Raw genomic sequence first — 16,757 nt, 5'->3', positions numbered from 1 at the left:
AGTGGGAAGTAGACACTGTTGTAATTTAATGTGCTAAATAATTGCTGGCCATATTTTCAGTGGTTTACACTGTTTATAACTGCTGGGTGGTTGAAAAGGGTGAGTATCAGTGGACTAAGAGAAGAGATAAGAGAAGAGCTGGGAATGACAACTCTCAATGACAAGTCTCGATAAATACATTTACCATTTAAAGATTCTTCTGGACAGGTTGATGTATCTGCAGGTTATGTGACTAAATGCTGTGTGTTTGTGCTGTTGTTGTTTTTTTATAAATAGTACTTACCATAGTTGGAATGATGAAGTGGATGGAAACCTTTAAATCATCAGAAATCATTTATAAGTATATAACTAGTGAAATTATCTGGCTTTGGAAAAGACTTGTCAACATGTCTGAGCTTTAACAGGGATATCTTGCATGGACATCCTTGGATTACTGAGGTGAAATCTTTACATGGAAAAACTAATTCCAGTGTATTAATCAAATCTTGTTTCACTAGTGCAATGATATATTTGTCCAATCCATGGAGGCTCTGGCATCTGTGCATAACAGTAAACAACAAGCGCAAACTAAATACTACATGAGCAGTGTGCGACTACATTTCTATTTTAACAGCATTTTGTTTGTCCAAGTACACTGAAGGAAAATTTCTCAAATGCTATAGAGTCCTATAAAGACAAGCGGCTCCAAGCTAAGTCATACATGTGTTAATGATTGCCTCAGAGAGACGATACCAGGAGATATCAAGAGTGTCATTATTACACTTTTGTTTAGCTCCTACACTGCTTAGCAGGAGCAGCAGTGAAACGTTAAAATGTAAAACAGAATCACTAGACCAAGGCTGACAATGCTGCAACCTGAAAGTATTTTCAACAAATCTTCACACAAAAGCAGTTATGTAGAATCACACCGGAGTGGGTGAACAGTACAAGGCTGCTTGCACAGTGCTTCAGCTCGGAGTGTAATAAAAGACTGTAAGGTTTTCTAAATATGGCGTTTTCAAACATCTTCACAAAAGGCTCCTTGAAAAAAAAAAAATGAATGAAATGAAAATCTCTGATCAGAACAGTTATATCTAAAATATGCAGACATTATTGTATCTGAAAATAAAACAACAATGAAATTAAATGGGTTTTCCTTACTGTGCAACATGACCCCCCTTTGGCCTCCTCAGGGGTCTGCAGACTAGTTTGATCATTGATTGCAGTATGACATCTCATGCTGAGACTCCATTTTCCACCTCCTGGCCTCTCCTGCTTAGTAACTGATTAGATGAAAGGTGCATTCTCTCACTCAGAAATGTATTTTCTGATCTTCTGATACCTGCCTGACACAATTTGATAGGATTTTTTCAGTATTTATTAAAATGTGCTAAAATTAACAATACAAAAACTATTAACTCTGTCTGGCCTAATTTGTAAGTGTTTTATTCTGGTTAATTATTTTCTCATGACTTCATATTGATTTTGCCTGAAAACCATCTTTGTGGTCCATTAAAGACTCAATACAAGTCAGCTGGACCAGCCAAAGCTAAAACTTAAAATACGATGAGCACAGTGATGTAAGCTATCCAAGCCTCTGGTAAGAAAGAAGTTTACACACTTAATGAGCAGTCATGCCACCATGAAAACAACACGCAACACTACCCAGAATGCCTTTCACTAGCCTTTCTGTGTTCTCTCAGGGGCAGGTCCTGAAATGACTTCAAATTAGGATTTGCAGCTTTTGTCACTTAAACACTCACACAAAGCAGCAGCAATCTGGTGAAATGTTATAATTGTGACTTTCTGAGCCTTCTCCAATCAGCTGATTAGGACGGGCCGAGTCAGGCCTGATCACCTGAGCCTCAGACAGTAGCTACACTGATGGAATACTGACCTTTCCTACTAATGGTAATGCACTGCCACCTTTAGTGTTGTCCTGGGTGCAGCTACTGAAGCACTAAATAACTAGAAATACACAACGCAGTTACAGTAACAGTACACAGATACAAACAATCACACGTCCATTCGGTTCACACACATTATACACAATGCTTTTATCTTCTTGCTATCCAATCTAATGACTCCATTAACTGAGAGGCCATTAGTGGCATTCACTTTATGGCCAGCCAAACAGCCCAGCCGGGAGCACATTATGGAAAGGGCATGTGTGTCCTAATGTCCATTTCTTGTCACCCTCCTCACACACACTCAGACACTCAGTCAATCTTTTGGCCCCCAAGGCCAGCTAGCCTAAAGCAAGCAGGAGTGGACAAACGGCTAAGCAAACAGGGCCATTTTTTGTGCTCCATTAGGCAATGAGGAGCAAAGGTTTAGTGCAGGCTGCAGTGCCTCGCGCTGGTGGTCAAGCGGCGGAGGACTGAAGGAAGAGGAAACTGAAATGCTGCTCAGTGTTCGGAGAGATCTCATAGCCCAAATTAGTCTGACTGGCTTTGGAGCAGGAGCTGTCTGAGACACTTCAGGAGCGAATTGTCACACAGGAGGCATCATGGGGCATGACAGTGGGAGCTAATCACACTCCCAAGTTGACAAGAAAATGATAGATTCAATGTTGATAACAGTGCAACAATGATCTATTTCTGCCTTAACACTATAAATCAATGACTTTCTGAGAAAAATGAAGCATTTCCTGCTACACTGCAGAAGAGTGAAAAAAAAAAAAAGTTGCTGACCACCTTAGAAGAAGGAAAAGCTGTTGCCATCAAAGTACACTAAAACATATTAATGATGCAGACAATGTATTTTTGCTTAAACAATAATTGGAAATGATATTGACAAGCAAAATCAAAACCGGAATCAGAAAATTAAAATCTGAACCAGCTATTAGAAAATATAACCCAGAGGGATGATGGGATCACTGATCTGAAAGGACCTAACTGGTACAAACAGGGGCAATAGAAAGCTCTGAAACGCAACATGTAGGATTATCTTCTGAACCATGTGCATTTCTGCAGCAATTTAGACCAAGTCGAGTGAAATGATTGGAGAATACTGTAGTATACTGCTGACGGGAAAAGCACTTAAAGAGGGGAGACCGAATGACACAAACACGTAACTGATAATTTGGCACATCATCTCCATGCCGCATTTTTGTTTCTGCATGTCTGGATTCATTGAGCTGAGTGCATGTGTTTCAACATGGATGCTTTTTGACTGGAGCTGTACTGGTTCTACAGAGTGACTCATACAGTAAATGTGTGACCATGGGGCTCAGCTGGGGAAGGCCTGGGATCAAAGTTCATTTGCTGACACTGAAGCAGATATACTCCATGACATGTACACGAAACCTCCACTAGATCACAAACGTGCTACACAGAAACCCAAACTGAAATGAATGGTTGCCAGCTCGCAGTGGTTTAGGGCTGTGTGTCATAATTCATTGATTTCGTTTTGCGCCCTGCGCTGTGGTTTGTTAGTCCTTACTCTTACCCTACAACATCACATGCTAAATGCATCTTTTCTGTTTCCTGCTCCAAGCTAATCCTTAGCTCAGCAGGCAAATGGTTGTTCACGCTGAGAGGCGAGTGGAGATTCTTCATATCGCATAAGAGGGGGGTTTGAGGCCAGCACAACCCTGATATTAGCTCACTACTCTGAGATCAGTGGGTTTCAGACACTTGTACTTTACTTCCACTGAGCAGAGCTGGACAGCGGTTTCCACTGCCTGCTTGTTTTTTCCCCCTTTCCCGAGGGTTGGGAGACCATTTATCAGCTACCAGAAGAACACATATCGATGTGCAGCATAGCCAGGGAATTCAGTTTTTATTACACTTTAAAGTATGAGGTCAACTTGGCAGGAATGCATGCGAAAGCTGTCAAGCGCAAAAAGATGCAACAAATACACGGAGACTGGGGTTTACACATGAAGATGAGGGGGGAAATGCCTCACCATGAGAACCTTGGTTTACATTTACAAACAGATTTGAGTGGTTTGCCTGTTTGCTTGTTTTGTAGTCCCCTTTTGGAAATGACAACTGCCATCAACAACTGAAACGAAGACCGAATAAGCCAAATTGTTTGGCACATGGCAACATCCATCCGTACGAAACATCTGGGCTTGCGTTTGTTTTGTCTCAGTATCCTTTTGTCTGTGGCCACTTGTTGTATGAAAAGTCACATCAACTTTTCCATTTTTACTCAGCAACAAGCAGCGAAGCCTTGTTGTGTACTAAAAAGGCCCCTGTGACACAGTGTAATGTAGTCAGTGTTGTCACGTCTTTGATGCCATCATATGCCACTCCACCACTCTCCTCTGGGTTTTCTGACAGTGACAAAGGGGATCAGCAGCAGCGTGTTATCAGTGTGCAGCTGCAGTAATCGTATTATTTAGTAATCTTAATTCTGAGAGGGTGACCAATAGTGTGAACAAAGCAGGGCCTTGCTAAGCCCATCACACTGCTCCCATAGAGCAGAGGTCTTTTCCAGCTCTGCAGCCCCTCCGTCTGTTTCTCACCCTCCCTCCTCTCTGTTGCTTTCTGTCTCACACTCCTCTCTCAGTCCTCTTCTACTCTTGTTCTTCTATCTCCAAAATGGTTTTTATTCTCCCTCTATCTTGCTTGCTCCCATTTTTCCTTCATTTTTCTCCCCCCCTCCCACCCAATCTTTCTGTCTCCGTAACACTGTGAGCTGGGAGTTTGTGTAATGGCGTTATTCACAGTTCATTGGTCTGTTTGAAGGGACTATCTTGATTGAGCGTCTCCCGATGCAAGGCCTGGTGACTGTGGGAGTGTATAAAGATGTGGATGTGTCCGCGGAGATAGATGGGCTTAGTAATATGCAGGACATTGCAGAGGCTGGGTCTCAGTATATGGTTTCATTCAAGGCAACACATAGGAACATAAAAAGAGGCTGAAATGATATGTTGGGTATTAAATGTGAAATGAAAGCAACAAAGAAGTAGTCAGAGTCATTCTCATTAGCCAGTTCACCCTCTTCATCTGTAGTCGCCCCCCCACCCCGCTTTCCATCTCACCCTAATAAATGCAAGTACACTGACACAGAACCAGAAAACTGCTCCAAGAAGCAAAAATACTCACCACTAATTAGTTCAAATTAACCTCAGGAGCAACATGTAGCCGTGAACACATACACACACATTCACACCAAGAGAAAGGCACCTCCTTTGCCTTTTTCTGACACCACTCTGATGCTGTTGTAAGCTTGGATGTAAGATCAAAATCTTTCTTTGGCAGACACACACACAGACACACACACACACACACACACACACACACAGACACACACACACACACACACACACACACACAGACACACACACACAGACACACACAGACACACACAGACACACACAGACACACACACACATTGCCGGGAGCAGAGGAAGCACAGGAAAGCAAATCTGCTGTGAAGACACCCTAAAATCAACACTGCAGAAAAATGGACCATGTCTGTGTTTCTGTAAACATGAGCCAGTGACATTCAATGTACATGTGAACACATACATTCACACGGAGAAAGAGAGAGAGTGCTACTTACAGAATGAATCAGTCGGTATCAGAAGCGCTGTGCCATGTTATCTCCGTAGTAGTGAGTCAACACAGGCATTGAGATCTGAAACCACAGGGTTTTAGCACTTCAGCCAAGGGGTTGGCGCCGTGGGGGAGTCAGTGGGGTTCACAAGGATCATGAGGACATTTTGAGGGAATCGAGAGGATTCTAGTGTTAATACTCAGATTGAGAAAATAATCCCTTCAGAAAAAGGCAAGAAAAATCAGCAACTGATAAACAGTGAGGTTCAATTCTGTGTACAAAGATAATGAGGGATTGATTGGGCTGGTGTTTTTCTTCCTTCTGTCTCTAACTTCAAGGGAAAAATAAGAAAAAAACAAGAGCCCCTTTGTGACAAATAAGAAAAAGAAGGGTTGAAAGTTAGTCAATCAAAATTGGGTTCCACCTTTTGTTTTATGCTGTCTCTTTCTGCTGTTCTCTGTCTGCCCACCTCTTGTGTTCCTCAGGACTGCGGCGGGCCTATGAGCAGAGAAATACCGGCATCAGAAAACCAATCACCTCTCCAGACAACGGGAGAACATAAAGGAGTAAATGACAAGCAGATGAAGGGGAGGATTTCCGACACCTGCTCTCTCCCACTGTTTCTCTGCCTGCCTCCTCTCTCTCGCCAACCTGTTTTTCCTTTCTAGTAATGCCCCCCTCCCTCCCTGGCTGTTTTTTTAGTGCATGGGCTTTCCACAGTACCAAATGAGGTGGATGGCAGAGGAACTGAGATTCTCCAGAAGCTACAAACACATGGATATTCTTCTTCTATCTTTCTGTCTCTGATTTCTTTCCTTCTCTCTTCTCCACACACTGCATAGAATGACAACCAATCACACACTGTCTACTGTGCTGGTCTGCCTGGCTTTTCTACCTGTCTTCCTGTGGGTCTGTCTTACCATCCTCATAGCTTGTCTGTCATTCAATACAACTGTCTGTTTACCAGGCCATACTCCAGTCTCTCTTCCTGCCAAACACTAAGATGCAGACCAGGTGGGTGCAGGGGGGCACATAACCCTATTCTCCTACTCAAGTGCCCCCTCTGGTGTAAAGCCTGACCCCTCCCCTGCCCATTGCACTAACTAGCTCTAACACAGCGCAGACAAATTAGAAACACTCCAGCCTCCAAGAGGATTTCAAGCAATTCTAGTTAATTCTCTGTTTTCCTCTCTTGCTTTCTCTTCTTTCTCTCTCTCTCTCTCTCTCTCTACCTGTTTCCTTTTATTTCCTGCGCTTTTTCTCCTTCTCCTCCTGTCCTCAGTGCCAGTCTTCTTGCTCGTTATCTAGTCTAGACAGTCTGTCCCTTCTCTCTCTCCGTCACCAAGGGAAGATGAAGAAAGGAGCCGCTTCATAATGTATTTCTGCACAATTTGTGAGAAGGACGGAGAAAAAGAAAATGGGTATGTGGGATGAAGAGTTTTTTTAATGCTTTCTTTAAAAAAGAAAAAAAAGTCTTCCTCTCAGACAACAAATCAGAACAGAGAGTCTCTCAAGGGGCAATTTTCAATTACTCGCTTTTGCCCACAAGCCAATCTGGAAAAGTGGCCCAGCTCTGAGGTATGCACAAAGGTGTTATAATCTTGAAAAGATATCCAGTTGATAAATCCGGACATGTCAGAAAGCTCCATGACATTGCTCAAGCATCACTGCAACCTATTTCGTTTCTCATGAAGTCCAAGAAGGTCACTCATTTGCGCAGGTTGACTCAACAGGTTGTACAGGGCTGCATTAACTCGTCTCCTGAGCTTTGTCACCCTCTGCTTTTCTCTGCTTCCAGGAATCACAGACTGGCTTGTCTGGCCTCAGCTCTGCAGCCTAAAACCTTCCTGGTATGGTTCAGGCTGATGGCTGGGGATGGTGCAGGCAGTTAGGTTTGGAAAGCTACTTGCCGGAGGGTGTGTGTAGACGTCCATGCTGCCCATTTGGTGTCCATCTCTCCGAGACTTCAGATCTAGAAGGAGAGGAAAAAAGTAAACAGGAGAGAGTGAGAGTGCATGAAAGGTTAGCATGGTGACATTTGTGTCACTCCACCTTATCCCGTACATCATTCTTCTCCTCGTCACACTCCACCCTGCCTGTCGTCCTGCTGTCTATTCTGTCCTTGTCACTCTTCCTCCGACTTTGCTGCTTGTATGCTCCTTCCTCCTCTTCCTTCACTCTGTGACTTGATCCTTTCACTCTCTCCTCTCCCAACAAGCTCATCTTCCAACACCCCTCATCACACCTCTCTTCTATTCCCTCTATCTAGCCATCTACATCTATCCTGCTTCCACCCAATCATTTCTGCTGTCAAAGTTATTTGTCCATCATGTTCCACAGTATCCAAAACCAGAAGCATGTGAGGGACCATCCTGATGAGCAGAGAGACCTCTGCTCGAGGCAGGTGGATGACCGCAGTCCAGGCTCATAGCACTGATCCCATACAAGTAGACACACTTGACTGACGTAGAGCAGAACAGACATTTTTGTTATTCAAAATTCAAACTTGTGTTTGAACTTCTGAAAAAAATTCAATATCCCGCTCGTAATGATCTGTTTTATTTGCAGTAAACTTTGCAGTGTAGAAAACACACTGTGTATCTGAACCATCGTATGCCTTGTTTGCCTCAGTAAACTTCACAATTGTTTTCTTTGCTACGCAAAAACAAGAAAACTAGTGAGCCATGCTAAATGGATAATTATGACACCAAACAATGAGAGGTAATGGGAGAAAGAATTCTCTATTTGACACCAAAGATGGAAAAAAACTGTGGATAAATATAAGACCTTTTATTACCTTTGTAAAATAAAGCTGCCTTACAGTAACTGTGAGACAGCAGGAATTAAAGTTAATTCTAACATACTTTACGATTAAGCCACATGGGCTGCATGTAAATTAATTAGAACAAATGCTATGTTAGAATGTGCTGTACACAATACAAGGAACACAGTTATAAATGTGTCAAAAACAGAAAAAAAAAAAAAACTTACTTGCTCTTAATTACAAAAATGCTTAGATTTTCAGTTTTACTGTTTGTACTTTTGTGTTTAGGTTTCAAATGCAACAAATTAAACCTCTTAATTAAAATGCAAAACAGTTTTGTTAAATAATTGTTAGTCCTTGTATAAATAAAGTAAAGAATGCATGTTTCTAGAGGAGAACATCCCCTTTAAAAATCTCTTAACTTTGGGTGACATTCTTAGTTTGCAATTTTCAGCTCTTTCCACAAACTGATTATAGATTTAAGAGAAAGACAAGTGTAAATGCAGGAAGCACTTCAGGCAGGTCATGATAGCGTTATATAACTGTGCTCTCTTGGATATAGACTGTACTCCCATAAACATCAACCCCCTAGTTGCTGTGAGCAAAAAGCTTATTGTGACCGATGTTTAGATTTTATTGTTAAGACTTCAAAATGCTTCCTAATAATATGTTCACTTTCAAGTGACAAAGCCTTGTAGCGGCTCTAGTAATTATGATGGGAACAAAGTCAGGAAATGTTATTATACAGTGACCAACTCCATAGGGAGGAGGTCACAGGCGCACGAACATGTAGAGAAAACTTTAACATGGCTGCTGTTTGTCATCACAGTCATTACTTTTTCTCTCAAAAATGACCGTTCCACAATCTTAACCACATATTTCTTATTTTAACCATGACAATGAAGGTCCTCAAACCTTAAATGACCTACTGTAGTTAGGCTGGAGGACTAGCTGTGGATTTGGTCTGTTCACAACTGAGATTAGTTTATACTCATTTTTTCAGCTCTACAATGCAAAATGATATATTTATGTATCACTTCATATTGTGCCAAGATGTATTTTTACATCCCTTCCAGGCACAAAGGTACACATGTAGATGACAGACGGAAAAACTAACACTGGCCCAAGCTTAGACAGACTGCCTGTTGAGTGTCTTTTTACTTCCTAGTAAATCATACTGCCTTTTGCCAAACTGATACATACATATAAAAACACCAGCATGATGTCAAATCAGTACCAGTGCCTGTAAGAAGCCTCGCCCACGTGAATACACAGGGGTTTGCACCTGTTGAATATATAAATACTTTTTGAATTCTACTAAAACACCTCAACTTGCAGCTGAGCAACAATTCTTAATTCAGAACTATACAGATGCCAAGCTACAGCCGTGTAGTGACAATATCGCCTCTTTTAACAGAATGCGATCATTAAATAGGTTTAGTTTTTCCAGAGTTCACTGAGGTGATGGCCCATTTAAAATGAAACATTAGAGCCAATTCGGTGTATCAGCTCCCATCAATACTGTGCTGTGGATAGATATGGGACTCCTGTGACACCCATATCCTCCTGGGACAATTTAGGATGAAGCTGTGTGTGTGTGTGTGTGTGTGTGTGTGTGTGTGTGTGTGTGTGTGTGTGTGTGTGTGTGTGTGTGTGCGTGTGCGTGCGTGCGTACGCGTGCGCGTGTGTGTGTGCGCGTGTATATGTGTGTGTGTGTAGCCTTTCCTGGCATCATTAGCATGCTATTGTGTCATTCCTGTGAAAAGATGTAGGTGGGTGTGAATTGGTGTGCAGAAGGTATGTCAGCAAGGAGTGCAAAGACGAAGATTTGTGTAAAACAAGCTTGTGTGCGTTTGTGTGTGTGTGTGTGTGTGTGTGTATCTGTCTGAATGTACAGTACGTGTACAGTACATAAGTGTCACGGTGTGTAAAGCAATTAAACATATTGATCTAATTCCTAGCCGTCTGCTCCCGGTCCCACACACTGAGGCTGCCCTCTCTGTGTTGTGTCACAGATATTCACACACAAAACACTATAAAAAAGGATTGACACAGAATCAGAAATAGTCCTTTACATACACACACATGCACAGCATCACCATTCAGGAAAGAAGACTCAAATGTTCTCAGTTTGTCTAAATTTGAGAGGACTAAGAGAAGGATGGAAGCGAGAAGGGGGAGGGGTGACACAGCCAAAGGGGGGAGGACAGAGAGGAAAAGAGGAGGTGGGGGAGAGGTAGGGAGAAAAGCAACAAATTTAAGTGAGCTATTTAGAATTGGTCTAAATCGATGAGGAAAGGGGGGATAAGTAGAGAAGGATGCTGGATGAGGAGAGGTGGAAGGAGGGATGGAGGGAAACAGGTGGGGGAGTGGTAGGAAGGTGGGTTGGACAGGGTGAGTGGGGGAAAGAGACAAGCAAATGAAGAGAAAAATCCAGAGGTGAAAATTCACTGAATACAACTGCAGACTAAAGAAGAGGGACCAGAGATATATATCAGAAACAAGAAAAGGATAGGTGAACAAGAATGGAGAGAGGGGAAAAAAAAGAAGGATGAGAGAGACGGACACTCACCCATTTCAACGGGCTCACCACAGGCGAGCACAATCCCTGCTCTGTGATCCCATCCTGGGGAAAGGCGCAGCGAGATCCTGGAACTCCCTCGGCTGAATACCAATGGGGCTGCTATTATCAGCTCTCACACACTCACACTCACACACTCACTAAAACCGGCACTGTGGAGAAAAAGGCACAAACACACAGAGTCAAGTCTGGGCTAGTTAAATTAAACAAAAAAAAAAAAAAAAAAAAAGAAAAAAGCCGTCCAGTGATGCAAACAGCATATCACAACAGAAGAGTCATTGCAGCACAAGTGCATTTGCATTCCCTTCATCCTCTCTTATTTTCTCTCTTTTCTCTTTCTTCATGAAAAAAGCATCAGAGGCAGCGCACAAGCCAGAAGCATCCATCCACACACGCATACTCACACTCATACACTGACATTTTCAGCCTATACAAACACTTACTGAGCATATATTCAACCCCAGCAAGTCCCACACTCGACTCTGGCTCGCAGCTCCTTGGCATCCAAGGGTGTTATAGAGAAATGAGTTGTCCGCTATTTTCCTTTCCCTCCCCGAGGGTTCCTCACAGCAGTATCTGATGCAGAGATAAAAGGATATGAAGGCAGGCTCTTTGTCCTCCCTTACTTTTGCCTCATATACACTGTACATCCAGTTTTTCTGTATCCATTTGTTGATTCAGGTCCAATCCGTCCGCCCGCCTGTAGACTTCACTGTGATTCAGCGACACGCGACGGCAAACTGCATTCACTTAGTCACCCTCCCCTCTGCCTCTCTCCTCTCTGTCTCTCCCCTTGCTCAATAGTATATCTCCTTGGCTTTCTCCAATGTAATCAGTTCTCCCTCTCTCCCCTCCCTTCCTCCTCCTCCTTCCCAACACCCACTCCTTTACGCTCTCTCTCTCTCTCTCTCTCTCTCTCTCTCTCCCTACTAGGTATTTTTCTCAAAGATGAATATCAACTCACCCCCACCCTCTCCCGTCTCTCTGTCAGTCTCTGAGATAAGCATTTGAAATAAGGGCAAAGGCAAAAAAAAAACTGGCCATGAAGAAAGCACACATTATCTGAAAGAGACACACACGCCAACAGAGAGAGAGAGTAATCATACAGATGTGTTCCGTCCTCAGCCAGAGTAAACTACCCTGACAGAGTTTGACATGGCTCAGGGTGGCAAACACTGTCACACCACCACGCGACTCGCCCCGGACCCTATGACACACATCATCACGCACTGTCATACACACAAACATATACATTACTACACTCTCTCACAACGGAATCGGATGTAAACAAACATTTGGGCCCACATACTGAGGCACATATTGACATAATGTCACTGACTGGGAGAAGTGGAGGTAAACACACACTCAGGCATATATCAAAGAATGAGGTAAGCTCAAACATGTACACTACATAATGAATTACATTTATTGAAGAATGCTATTGTACTTATTACTCTACTTTACAGCCATATTTACAAGATGAAATATTATCTTTATATTTTATTCTTTTACTGGATACTTGACAGCCAGGGATGAATAGAATTCATAGAGAAATAAAGGTCCTCAGTCGGTGGGTGTGGGTACAATACTATTTAGGTTCAGCACCTTAATGCTCAATGATGGAGACTTCATATACAAACAGAGTGAAATTGAATTAACTCCTTAAAAAATGAATAATAATCAGAATATAATACTAAGTCATTTAAGCTTCAGGGATATGAATATGTCCATTTAGAGAACACATGTGCTTGTCAAGTGGTAAAAGGTTCAATCCAGAAGCAAAAGCAAGACAACTCCCAAAAAGGGAATCGTTTTTCCATGTCCATGCCCACAGCCAAATGCTCTCTCCTGATCTTTCCTGACTGACTTTACTAAAATGCTAGTGTCCTTGCCACTCCTAGTACCATGAGGCAGTACCTGCAGCCCACTCAGATTAAACAGGTTGTATTTCTGAAGAGGGCACTTCCATGCATGGAGTCACAAGGAGCTTTGCTGTAACTCCTAGCACAGGCTCAAGTGTGGAGGAGACAGCAGGAGACCATACATTACACCAGGAGAGCTGGACAAGCCCATAGAAGTGCAGCAACCCAACAACAGGACTAGTATTTGTTTCTTTGGGCAAGGAGGAACAGAAGGAGCACAGCAAGAGCCCCACAAAATGTTATTTTTTAAAATTTTATTTATGCATAAATGCATATATAATAAGCTTTTACTTTGTCAACATTTGCATAGAGGCCTTTTTCTTGTAATTAAGTGTTCTGCATTTTACAGGCATTTTTACTGCTACTTTAGGTAAAAGGATTTCACTTCTCTCAGCACACATTCTGTACAGTCAAACATCGCTGAAAATCATCTCCCCTCTCACCAGAGCAGCCTGACACTTCATGCAGGGCTCCTTTGAATGGAGCTGACACCGTCCTCACTATTTATAATGTTCACTCATAACTCCACAACAGCATGAGTCCACTGCAAGCAGACAGCAGTCTCCAGAGAGAGCAACTCACACTATATGATGTCACTGCCTAACTCCCATATCCTACTTCTATCACGCCACCCTGTCTCATCCCCCCTAACGAGACTGGGACGATGGCCCTGTGATGCCCTTGTTCCTCTCTGGTGTTTTGGTCAGTCCAAGCAGGCTTTTTAATATAGATCTGTTTCTTAACCTTGCACCCCCAATGCTCCCCTTAGCATTTTATGCCCTCCAAGGCTATTAAACTCACCACAGTGTGTTGAATCATTGATTTTGTCACTCTGTGCATGAGGTGACTCTTTAATTGCTAGTGACAACACTTTGTTGCCTTGCAGTGATATTTGTAAATTATGCTTTAAAAGAGTTTACAAGAGGTGCTAGGTAATACGAGCGCTGTTAGATTTTACATTAACAGCTAAATTGTGTGAATATGTGTATTACCATTAATTCCCAATGACACACGCACACAAATGCATATACAGTGACATAATGCAAAATTAGTGCCTATTTATGTTGACTAATAAAGTCTGATTTGAGCCTTTGGATACATCATCTCTGGTTTGTGTGCTAAACTGTCCCCTAATCAAACAGGGAAGCAAATATAGTATGTGACAATGTTGAGCTGTCTCCTCCGCTTTGGTCTCACACAGAACCCCTACCAAACGTTTCATCGCGTTTTCACCTATTCACTTTGCATCTCATAAAATTATGTGCATCTCAAGATGTCTTTGTCCAGTGGGCGGACAGTGCTGGAACACCTATTACTCACTCATGCTTGGGCCTGTTAGACCGCAACCATGTCACGCCAAAGATTTCCTTAGGCCATGGCATGTTTGTGTGTTTGCGTCTGTGTGGACGTTTGGAAATGACTGTATCTTGCATCCGACCAACTTGCAAATCTAAAATTCTTTATTTAGGCTCTGTGCACGTGGTGTGTGTGTTGGAAGGTTGGGAGGGCCAGAGTTACCCCTGGCTGTGACCCCACAGCTGCAGTTTTCAGGAAGTCAGGAGGATTCTCCATGTGATGTCTCTCCCATTCCATCACTCACACACACACGCACACACACACTGACACAGGCCCTGCAGTTACAGTGTGTGTGTGTGTTTAATTTACCTCTGGTCTAATTTACCCCCCCCCCCCCCCCCCCGGTTTTCAGCACTACTGGCTGACCCTAAATCTGCCCTGTGGGAGTAATTGTGTGTATATTATACTGCAGTGTTTTTATACAATATACTCATAATCCAACATGGACACATGCCATAAGGAATTTAACTTAATATTTCTGGTGATTTAGGCCTCACTGAAAGTCTGCTGTCACTCTGTGTTTCAGTCTCCCTCTTCTCTCTAAATATGCATTCAACAGCTGTCTCTCTCTCATCTCCATCCCACACCACTTTGTTCTTGACAAATTGATGTGGAGCGCTTTTACATAACAACTACGTATCACACACACACACACATACTCCAAATACCATCCACAGCACAAATGTAAACCTTACTCAACCATTACACATACACTTTGCTGCGGGTGTTAAGAGCCCAGTGTTGCAATTGCAAATGTGTATTTATCAGTGTCCCTTTACTTTACTCTTTGTAGAGCACTAATGTGGCTCCCGTGTTAACTATTGCTTGGAAAACATGCAAAGGAGGGGAGGGAGAAAGAGACGAAGATAGAGGGAGGGGGGAGAATTGACATTCTGCCCAGGCACTGCGCTCTGCTCGTGGAATAATGATTAGCTCCTCAGGATTCTAGTCACATATGCTTCACTATCAATGAGAGAGAGAGAGAGAGAGAGAGAGAGAGAGAGAGAAGAAAACATGAGGCAAAGGGGGAGAGAGAATTGGGAGGCATGGGAGAAGAGGAGCACCCGGGGAGAAACAAGGTGAACAAGAGAGCAAGGAATGAAAAAGTGGCAGGTAATGGGAGACAAAACAGGAGTGTAGTATGACATGAGCAGCAGACGAAGGTGTTGGTATACTGCAATATGCTCACATGCACACAGATGCACGCTGCATGTGCTCGACATGAACATGAAAAAAAAAAAAAAACAGACAAATTTGCAAACTAAAAAATGAAGCTGGCGCAAGCACTGCATGCACACAAACACTGTTGTGCACCCTTGCATTCACATTCACAAACACACACAGAGAAATATACCACTACACACATGGAGACTACTTTGTCAACGTCAGAGCAGGTACAGCCACCTCAGCAAAGGGAGACAGAGGCTATGTCGCAGGGGGGAGGACAAGGAGAAGGAGAGGGAGAGAGGGAGAGAGAGAGAGAGAGAATGGGAAAAAAGAGAGGAGAAAATGAAAATAAAAAGGACAGAGAGTAGAGAGGAAGCATGTGTAAGCAATAAATATGTAATCACAAGGCATATAGAATGATAAATGTATGGTATTACTTAAATAGGTCAATCATACGTTAATAACTATGGTGTGATAATAGAGTTGGGAAGCCAGCTGTAGCTGACTGAATGAGCATGCATAAGCTCGCTCACTTAGTCAAATACAAAGAACGACATGTTTTTGCATGGCTCCTAACTCAGATGTTTCTTTTTCCCCAAACAGATTATCATAAGAGAAGTTAAACGTTTTTTAATAGAGACAAAAAAAAATACTATAATTATAATTTACTGCCCATCAAATAGCTTTAATTATTCTAACAGATAACAGTCACTTTTATGATATAAACAGCTAAACCAATGTTGATACTTTAATTTTAGACAGCCAAGAACAAGTCTATAAAGTCTAAATATACAAGTCTATAAAGTACATCTAGTTTCAGCATGTTGGAGCTATAGTTAGGTAACCTTAATCACACATCTGTAATCTAGTATCTATATCTACAAAGAGAAAAATATTAGCACAGCAGAGTAGCTAAGATAAATATAAATAGGGATGCATACTTACAATATGTTCCACGCAGAGGTCACCAGTGTCGTTCAAGATTCAGCATGTACACCTGCAGTATATACTTAAATATAACTTAATAAAACCTGGTTGTCTCCCTGTATAAGAAACTATCATTTTTCTTGCAGGGACATATTGTATAGCACTGCACATGCAGTACTTTGACCTTATTTAGTGATTTATGATGCTTTCTTTCTCTAGCATTACTTAATGGGATTTTCGCTGGCAAAATTTTTGACCTTTAATGGCTACATTATTGTTTTGCTATGATATCTATATTACATCCCTCAGGTATGTACTGCAGTATTTCTTTAGGTCTTTGCATGAGGGCTGGATGAAATAAGTCATTTCTCTGTCACATCTGAAACGTTATTTGCATGAAATACTTTTTGGTAATGTACTACTAATCTAAGTAATCTAAAAATACTCACACAGTACTTAAAGACATGTCACTTTGAAGATGACAGTAACCCTGAAATTACCGTATTTAAAGACAATTGTTCCGTGGTTAAATTATGTGTCTCCTCTAATC

The 16,757-nt window shown here is 42.2% G+C and overlaps 1 protein-coding gene across 1 annotated transcript in view; it reads right to left on the bottom strand.

Moving 5' to 3' along the window:
* grik5 (glutamate receptor, ionotropic, kainate 5) overlaps positions 1-5,562 on the bottom strand; it is a 65,672-nt gene extending 60,110 nt beyond the window's left edge. The window contains exon 1 of the mRNA XM_026316977.1: positions 5,497-5,562. The gene's annotated coding sequence lies outside the window, so the exon portion shown is untranslated. The remainder of the gene's footprint in view (positions 1-5,496) is intronic.
* Positions 5,563-16,757: the final 11,195 nt, after the last annotated feature.

The sequence above is a fragment of the Mastacembelus armatus genome, chromosome 16 (genome assembly GCF_900324485.2).
Source record: "Mastacembelus armatus chromosome 16, fMasArm1.2, whole genome shotgun sequence".
Lineage (NCBI taxonomy): Eukaryota > Metazoa > Chordata > Actinopteri > Synbranchiformes > Mastacembelidae > Mastacembelus > Mastacembelus armatus.
The sequence above is the reverse complement of the archived record's forward strand: the minus strand, read 5'-3'. Positions and strand labels throughout refer to the sequence as shown.